A 9,196-nucleotide genomic window follows, 5' to 3' on the forward strand; every position below is an offset into this window, starting at 1 on the left:
TAGTTTCCTTTGGATTACAGTAGGTCTAGAATGCCTAAAGGTGATAAAGGACCCCCTACTAAGGCTTATAGGGGTGCTCTCCTATCCTTTGAAAAATGAACTGATTATCGGGATTTGTTGGTTAGAGCAATAAGGTTTCTTCAGTTGTATGAGCCGCACTAGTATTATCCTTGGGGCCCCCCAAATTCCCCAAATACTTACGTGTTTAGTTGCTGTCGTTTTTATTCCCACCGTGGGAAACTAAAAGCGCTAGTTAATGCTGTGGGTCTTGTGGGCCAATAGGAAGCCGCAATGTCATTGGGGGTGATGGCGTTGCGGCTTTATATTGGATGACGTTGGGTGCTACCTTAGAAAATTCGGGAAGTAGACCAGCCATTAAACTGGTAAGTAACTTGCAATTTGTGGGTCTTCAAGCTACAAATAGCACGGTTCAGCTCTGGAGGACTCCTGGTTTGAGTTATGTAATAAACAAAAATCAATATACAAAATTGGCAGGATTTTTGTTTAAAATCTTTCAATTTAGGGCCTCATTTATTATGGCCGATCAGGGGGGGCTATCGTACAGAAACTCCCATTGAAGGACCCATCACAGTTTAATGAATAACTGCGGTTTTATAATGGAATATAATAATAATATTATATATAACAACCCCACTGAATTCTCAATCCATTTTTAAGGTCAACAGCTACTACCTACAAATGGTGTTATTAAAATAATATCTGGTAGTAATTTCTGAAACTATCATTTTTTTAAATACCTAATAAGCATATGCATGGAGTTTATTACTCCATTATAAAATAAGAAATGTTTCCTAAGTCAGATTTTTAGCAAACTTGATATCATTCTGTTAGCTTTTTAAAGACACTAGGCCTCATCCTCTAATTAGTGTAGCATTTAGCATGCGTGGTAGTGGCAAATACCAACACATGCCTACAATACCATTGCTTCAAGTGCCATGTTAAATTTAGACTGAATGGTATGCCTGCGCTTAATTATCACTTGAAAAATGGTTTGCTAATGCACACCACATGCAAAGTACTTTATACCAGTTCTGACATTAACCCTAAATATTGGCACCCTCAAAAAGTAATGCATACTATTCTTGAACTTAATTACTTATCTTGAACTTAATTACTTAGTGTGTGTGTGTGTGTGTGTGTGTGTGTGTGTGTGTGTGTGTGTGTGTGTGTGTGTGTGTGTGTGTGTGTGTGTGTGTGTGTGTGTGTGTGTGTGTGTGTGTGTGTTATTATTTATTTTAAAAGACATGCTCATAAGATTCTAAAGTTTTTTATTTTTCTTCTTACCAGTAATTGACTTTCTGTACACCAGTTATATAATCTATATAGAACGCCTAACTCTATTTCCAGCGCTGTTTTAGTTGGTGGTTTTTATGCTTTTTTGAATCTTAGATACTTTCCTAAACTATACATTACATGTGATTGAAACCTTCTTTCTCACGTAGGGCTCAATTTTCTACAATTGAAATGGCTTTTTCAGGTTAAATTAACAAACATGGATGTGTTTAGTAAAGTCTCCAAGCTGAAATAGTTGGGGCAAAATCTGTGCAAATAATAGCACCATACAGTAAATAATAGCATCATACAGTAAATAATAGCACCATACAGTACAGCAGTCAACTCCAGTCCTCAAGCCCCCCAACAGGTCAGGTTTTCAGGATATCACAGCTTCAGCTCAGGTGGCTCAATCAGTCCCTGCTTCAGCACAGGAGGTTCAATCAGTCCCTGCTTCAACACAGGAGGCTCAATCAGAAGCTCAGTCTGTGATTGAGCCTCTGACTGAGCCACCTTTGCTGAAGCTGGGATATCCTGAAAACCTGATCTGTTGGGCGGGGGGCTTGAGAACTGGAGTTGAGCCCCCTGTTGTACATCAAAGAAATGGAAACCCACTAAAAGCAATGGGATGTCATGTTGCAGTGTACGTCACATAGTTTAGACTTCACAACTGGTTGCTGCTGCTATCTGTCACTAATATCACATCATATAGTGATATATACAGGAAACTTTTAATAATATATAGCAATTTCAGTCTTTTGAAGGAGTCTGTAAGTCATGGATGATAAGGTCTTTAAATGCATTTTTATCAGTGATGTACCGGTACCTGGCATACCCGGCCATATTTAAGCTACACAGAAATGACCCGGACCCAGCAGAGGGTGCTGGTACCCGGTGCCCGGTGCCCGGTATTTCCATCCTGCTCTGCTCCCTTGGTGGTCCTCCTCAATCTCCCCCCTTCCTCCGGGGCGGCGGGAGAACAGAACGGAGAACAGCAGGAACAGGTCAGCAGAAGAGGACAGCAGCCAGTGGCGGAGGGAGAGGAGGACGGCAGCCGGTGGCGGAGGGAGAGGAGGACGGCAGCCGGTGGCGGTGGGAGAAGAGGACCATGTGAGCGGAACAGGAGCGGCACAGGAGGACGGCCGGGGAAGAACGCACCCCAGCGGTCTGACCTGGAAGTCTTCTCTGACTTCTGGTGTCTGCCGCTGCTAAAGCGCAATCCTCCCCGGCGTCCTCCTGTGCCACTCCTGCTCTGCTCACATGGTCCTCTTCTCGCCGCCACCGGCTGCCGTCCTCTGCCTCCGCTGCCGGTTGCTGACCGCTGCAGGATGCCGTCCTCGTCCTCCACCCCCCGTGGTCGTCCATCTCTGCATGATGCCGTCCTCCACTCTAGTAGCCGCCGGCTGCTGTCCTCCAAACCTTTCCGGCCGGGTAATTTTTCTTTTTCCCTCGGGTACCCGGTACCCGTACATCACTAATTTTCATATTCGCAGACCTGCATTCTTAGATGTGCTTTCAGCAGATGATGAATATAGGAGCATATCTTCAATTTTAGAAAGACCACAGAAATTAATTTTGTTAAGCAAACAGTAATCATAAATTGCCACTCCTTTCGATTTTTTTTTTAAAATGTAAGTGTTCTTTCAATTTTAACATATGCTTTTAGCACATGATGAATATATATATATTCAATTTTAGAAAGACAGCTTTAGTGATTTTAATTTTTTTAAAGCAATCAGTTACAATCCATGGTGAGTGTGTTGGTGTTCCAGGGCTGTACAACAAGCTGTTGTTGCTGCTGTTGCTGCTGCTGAACCTGGGTGCCTAGCCACTCCACCTTCTGCCCTCTCCCTTCTGCTCCTTTACATGACCTATGCTTGAGATGGACTAACCAGACCAGCTGTATAGTTTAAAGTTGCATGCAGGAGCAGAACATTGAGCACAGGACTAGCATTTGAAATAATATGAGGTCATCAAATTTCCGGGCATTAGAAATCAGCCAACCAGCTTTCAGAGCAGAAGATGTTATTGTACATATTTCTATATAATCAGCAAGAGCTTTGAGATTGTAAACTAGGGCGAAAATGGGCTTAGGGCAGTGATAATTTGGGGCATTACTGTTTTAATAACGGAAGTTAAAGTGAAACTTTGACAAAATGTTCCCTTAACTCGTAGGATACAAGACTGTAATGAGCAGCATTCTCAATCTTCTCAGTGGCTTAGAGAGGTTAGTTTTCAGACGCGCTTAATCAAATTTAGGCTCATGCAGGCACTTACTCTAGTGATAGGAAAGAGGAGTATAAACTGACCCTATTCTGCGAAGATTTTTCCAAGGTTTGTAACCCACCTGCCAGCGTACAATCGTACTAAGAGATTTAAGGCTAATGATGAATGCTAAACTGGATCTGGCTCTGATTATTATTATCGTTTATTTGTGAAGCGCCAACATATTCGGCAATGCGGTACAATGGGGTACAGAGTTATGTGTAAACATAAAGTTACATATAGGTGAGGACAAACATGCACAGACAGATACAAAGAGGTAGTGAGGGCCCTGTGCATTATAATCTAAAGGGAACAAGGAACTATGTTGAAACAAGACGGTAAGGGGGCTAATTGTAGGATAAGGTGTGGCTCAGGTTAGAATATGGCCCCGTGTGACCACTGAAGCCATTCAGGTTTTGGGAGGGAGGGATTTGAAATAAGCTGGACATTAGTCCAGCCACACAGCTGGTCCCAATGGGGTTGGAGGGGGTGGGGAGTTGGATGTTAGAGGTATGGCAAGTAGGCTTCCTTAAAAAAAAGGTACGTTTTCAAGGAGTTTTTAAACATCTGAAAGCTGAAGGAGGGTCTGATGCTATGTGATAGGGAATTCAGAGAGATGGAGAAGCATGGGAGAAGTCATACATGTGTGAGTGAGAGGAGGTAATAAGGTGGTAGTAAAGGTGGATATCGTGGGCAGAACATAGATGGCGTGTAGATATGTATTTGTGTAATTACTAAGGTTTTACATGTAATTCTAGAGGCTACGGGAAGCCAGTGTAGGAATATCGGTAGTGGAGCAGTAGAAGTTGAGTGGTGAGTGAGTGAGTGAGTTAGCTAGTGAGTCTAGCAGCAGTATTTTGGATGGATTAGAGTTGGGAGAGGCAGATAAGAGGAATGCCAACTAAAAGAAGGTTGCAGTAATCGAGGCGGGACATGATGAGTGAGTGGATTAGGATTTTAGTTGCATCATGAGTGAGAAAAGACTATCTCAGTGATATTTCAGAGGTGGAAATGGCAGGAGTTCGTGAGGGACTGAATGTGAGGAATGAAGGAGAGATCAGAGTCAAAGATGACCCCCGGACTGTAGGGTTTAGGTGTTGAGGAGATTGTGGTGGGATTGACAGTGAGAGAGAGTTCTGGGGTAGCAGTGGAAGGGGAAAAGAATATTAATTCTGTTTTGGGCGTTTAACTTCAGGTAGCGGTGAGACATCCAGGAGGAGATTGTAGAGAGACAGTTGGAGACATGGGACAGGAGAGAAGGGGAAAAGTTAGGGGGGAGAGATAGATTCGGGTGTCATCAGCATTAAGGTGAAACTGAAAGTCAAAAGATTGTATTAGTTCATCAAGTGAAAAGGCAAAGAGTGAGAAGAGCAGAGGTCCAAGGACAGAGCCTTGCGGGACTCCAACAGAAAGAGGAAATGAAGAGGAGGAGAAACCAGAGAAGGAAACAATGAAGCAGTGGTTGGATCAGTAGGACGTGAGCCAGGAGAAGGATGCCTCACGGAAACCAATGGAGTGGAGAATATTTAGGGGAGGTGGGTGATTGACAGGGTCGAAGGCAGAGGAGAGATCCAGGAGAATTAGACTGGAGAAATTACCCTTAGATCTAGCTGTGAGTAGGTAATTGGTCACTTTTGTTAGTGATGTCTCAGTGGAGAGCAGAGGACGGAAACCAGATTGTAAAGAGTCAAGCAGGGAGTTGGAGGAGAGAAAGTGAGTTCTTTGTTGTATACACGTTGTTCAAGTAGCTTGGAGGCGAAGGGGAGAAGAGAGATAGGGTGCTAGTTAGACAGAGTCTGAGTCAAGTGAGGGTTTCTTGAGAAATAGAGTGCTGAGTGCATTTTTGAAAGAAGATGGGAATGTGGCAGAGGCGAGAAAGAGGTTTTCTGAACTTCCGCGCTCCTTACATAGCCCTCGGTCTGCTATACTTTTCATGGAGCAGGGGACGCTGGCCAATCAGAGCCAGTATCATGACTATGCAGCCAATCAGAGGATGAGGGCTCGTCTGGCTGCACCAATCAGAGGAGGAGGCCTGCTTAGACACTCTGGAGCGCAACTCAGGGAGGGGGCTGCTGGCAAGCGGGAAATTCAAACTGGCCAATGGGTATCGTGCCTACGAGACCAAGACCCGGCAACAGATCCCTTAGTCCGCCCCATACCTCCTGCTGGGTAGGCGCCTCAGAGTCTCAGGAGAACAAAGGCTCTGCACCACTAAGAGACAGTTCCCGGACCTGATTATCAGCCCTTCCCCGCTTATCATTGTCCTGACACTCTGCTCCCAGCCTCTGTCATGAGCCGGTATTTCTCCATAGGCAACCCAGCTAAGTGAATTACTGGGTCTGCATACGGAGAAATGCTGACAACATAAATTACATACTGGCTTGCTAACTGTGCGGGGAACATGCTAGCATAGGGAATAAAAGTGCTTTTTATTATACAGTCCCCGTTCCCCAATTCATACAGTTTTCCCCCTTCCAGATAGTGACAGTGACATAGCTCTCATCTGGAAGAGGTTACACACATGACACTACATACAGGCCAAATGAGCCTCATAGAGACAGGTTACACATGGTATTGGGGCAGCCAGCCGAGCTTAACCTTTATTATATGAGGCTGGCTACCCTTACCGTCAAAAGGTGAAATTGGGATGATGCTGGAGTTATCAGCACTGCATGGTGAGAAGGAGATTTTGGGGCAGGGTGGGGGACATGAGAGGATTGGTATGTGGATAGGGCCAGCATTTTGAGACATGTTGTTACAGAATAGGAAGAGTATTGATAGAGAAAGAGAGAGTAAGATAGTGTTTTTTGTTTTGTTTTTTTCTTAGTGTTTGGGGTGCTGCTGTGTGATGTGAGAAGCAGAAGGAGTTGAAAGATGCAAGGTGAGGGAGATGACAGTAGTGAATGGGAAATTAAGAAAGAGGGCTTGGGGGTAAAAGTGTGGGAGTTAGAGGTAAGGTGCAGGTGAAAGAGCAAAGTAATGGTAGTTCAAAGCTGAGAGGTGGCTGAAGTCACTACTATGAGGCTGCAGTGTATCCAGCTGGCCTGCGCAGCACACGACAGTGTCAGGGGGTGTTGAAATGGTTTGCTGAGGGAATTGGAGGATGGGGTAGTCATGGGAGGAAGATCTGATGAGTGAGTGGATGATAAGTTTTAGGGGAGACTGCAGTAGGTGAGAGGGGAGGGGAAGGTTAAATGATGCAGGCCTACAAATGTAAAACATGATTATAGTACTGAGCTAACTGAAAGATGCCCAGTAATATCCTCACTCAAAGTTGCTGCAAGATCTAAACAGATTGAGGTTCACCACTTGTCTAACTCCTGTATAACTCTTGAAGTCCCTTAGAAATGTGTCCACTTGATGTGCTATGCTAACCCTCTAGCTATGCTTTCCCCATGCTATCTGCAGACCCATACTCCTAAACAGTCACATGCCTCCCCTGCCCCCCCCTCCACGCCAGGGCAGACCGTCTATTAGGCAAACCTAGGCGGTCACCTAACTAGAACGCAAAGGTCCTAGGGGCGCATTAATAATAATAATTTTTTCCTCTTATTTTTTATTTATTTATCTTTTTTTTTAAATTATGTCTGGTATTTTGGCGCCCTTTTATTTTAAATTTGCGTCGAGCTGGGGTGCTGTCGTACCCCCTGCAGCCCCGATAGCTATGCCACTGTTTATTTTATTTTTTGGGGAGCAAATTTTAAGTTTCGCCTAGGGCGCCTGAAACCCTTGCGCCGGCCCTGCCCCCACCACCCTCAAAACTGCCTAATTGCATTATAGAGTGGACAATTGGCTGACAATATAGGAAAACATCCCATTAACACCCCAACCCTAACATACCAGATTAAACAAAATACAATTAAGGAAGGGGGTTGATTTTTGATCAGAGCGGTTCTCAGGGGAATCAAATAAAGCTAAATTAGGTTCGTACCAGATTCAACAAAATACAATTCAGAAAGGGGATCCAACAAGACTCAGATGAACTGGAGTAAGAGCTGTAAATCGGCAGGTAATGGTGGTAAAATATAATTAGTAACTTGTTAAATAATCACCACTATCCTATGCAGTTATAGAAATATATAACATCCAGCTCATATCACCTGAACAACCAAACACAAATGGAAAATAAGGGAAACACTGGCTTTTAGGGGATTCATAAGTGCCCATTCTTTAAAAACTCTATATTTCTGATAGCTTTTAATAGGGATACAGAGCAGGTGTTCAGGGATGGGAATTTTATCAATAGATATATTATTCAGTCAAAGCCTTCTTTGTAGTGTAGCGATTAAGGCAGAGGGGAAAGAGGTGGGGAAGGAAGATGTAATATGTTAGGTCACTTGGGTCTTACTGGCATGGAAGAGCCTTTGGCCAACAATATAATTTAAGTTTACCATGTAAATAAGTATTCAGCTAGAGGACATAGCTCAATTAGTTTACATAATCGTTGCATACAATGTTTAGTACAAACATTGAAGTAGTTTGTCAATTAGTATGTTCACTTTTCCATTGGACATTTTAGTCTCTACTTGATCAAGGATGGGAGAGGCTGTTTCTGTCCAGTGTTTGGCTACAATACAATTTGTAGAATTTAGAATAAGGTTAATGAGTTTCCAGTTTGGGCCTTGTCAGTAAGTGGTAGGTTCATCTAAAAAGATACATTTGAGTCCAAGGATATGTCAACTTCAGTAATATCTCATATTTGGTCAGAGTCCCTTCCAGAAACCAGTCAATTGGGGGCATGACCACCAAATATGTATAATCAAGTGAATTGGTAACAGCTACACCACAATTGATAGAAAAATGCAGGTTTATTGGGTACAGTCATAATTGGGCTGAGATACCAATTAGATATTCTTATTTATAGAAACACTATTAGAATTTCTTGCAGATTAACTAATTAAACCTGCTCTAATTAGCACTAAGGCTTGCTTAGTTATGTGTTGCCTGTCCTGTTCGGAGCCCCTTCGGACTGAACTTGGACCCAGATGAAATACAGAATTACTTATGCAATTTAAGCAATGCAGGTTCAGGAATGTAAATAACACAGGGGATCATTAAGAGACATCTCTCCCATTGGATACATATCTTAGTGCTTCACCCAACTGTCACATGTCATATGATTAAATTGCAGACATGGAATCTAGGTAATGACATGCAACTGTGTCAGTTTTTGATTTATATCCCTATTTAACATTGATATTTCTCTAGAGGTACACATTTTATGCTACAAATGTATACTAATTTGATATAACATTTAAACATTAACAGAAAATGACATTTATTGAATACAGGCTCACAAATGCTTAAGGCCGTGATTATACCAGAAATCCAGCGCGACGGTGCGACACCGCGCAGCTTACAAACAAAACAATAAAAGGCAATGAAAGCGCACATACCACTCGCAACGGTAGCGCCGCGACGTGCTGCAAAGCTTCTGTCTCATGAAGAGATTTGACATTTTGTATTTCACAAGCGACGGCCGCATTACATGATTTGCACGGCCAATCACAGTGCATCTTAAACAAAACAATCACACACACATACACACATATATATATATATATATATATATATATATATATATATATATATATATATATGTATACATTACCGCATAGCAGCAAAAAGGAGACAGCAC

Source organism: Ascaphus truei, chromosome 17 (genome assembly GCF_040206685.1).
Source record: "Ascaphus truei isolate aAscTru1 chromosome 17, aAscTru1.hap1, whole genome shotgun sequence".
NCBI lineage: Eukaryota > Metazoa > Chordata > Amphibia > Anura > Ascaphidae > Ascaphus > Ascaphus truei.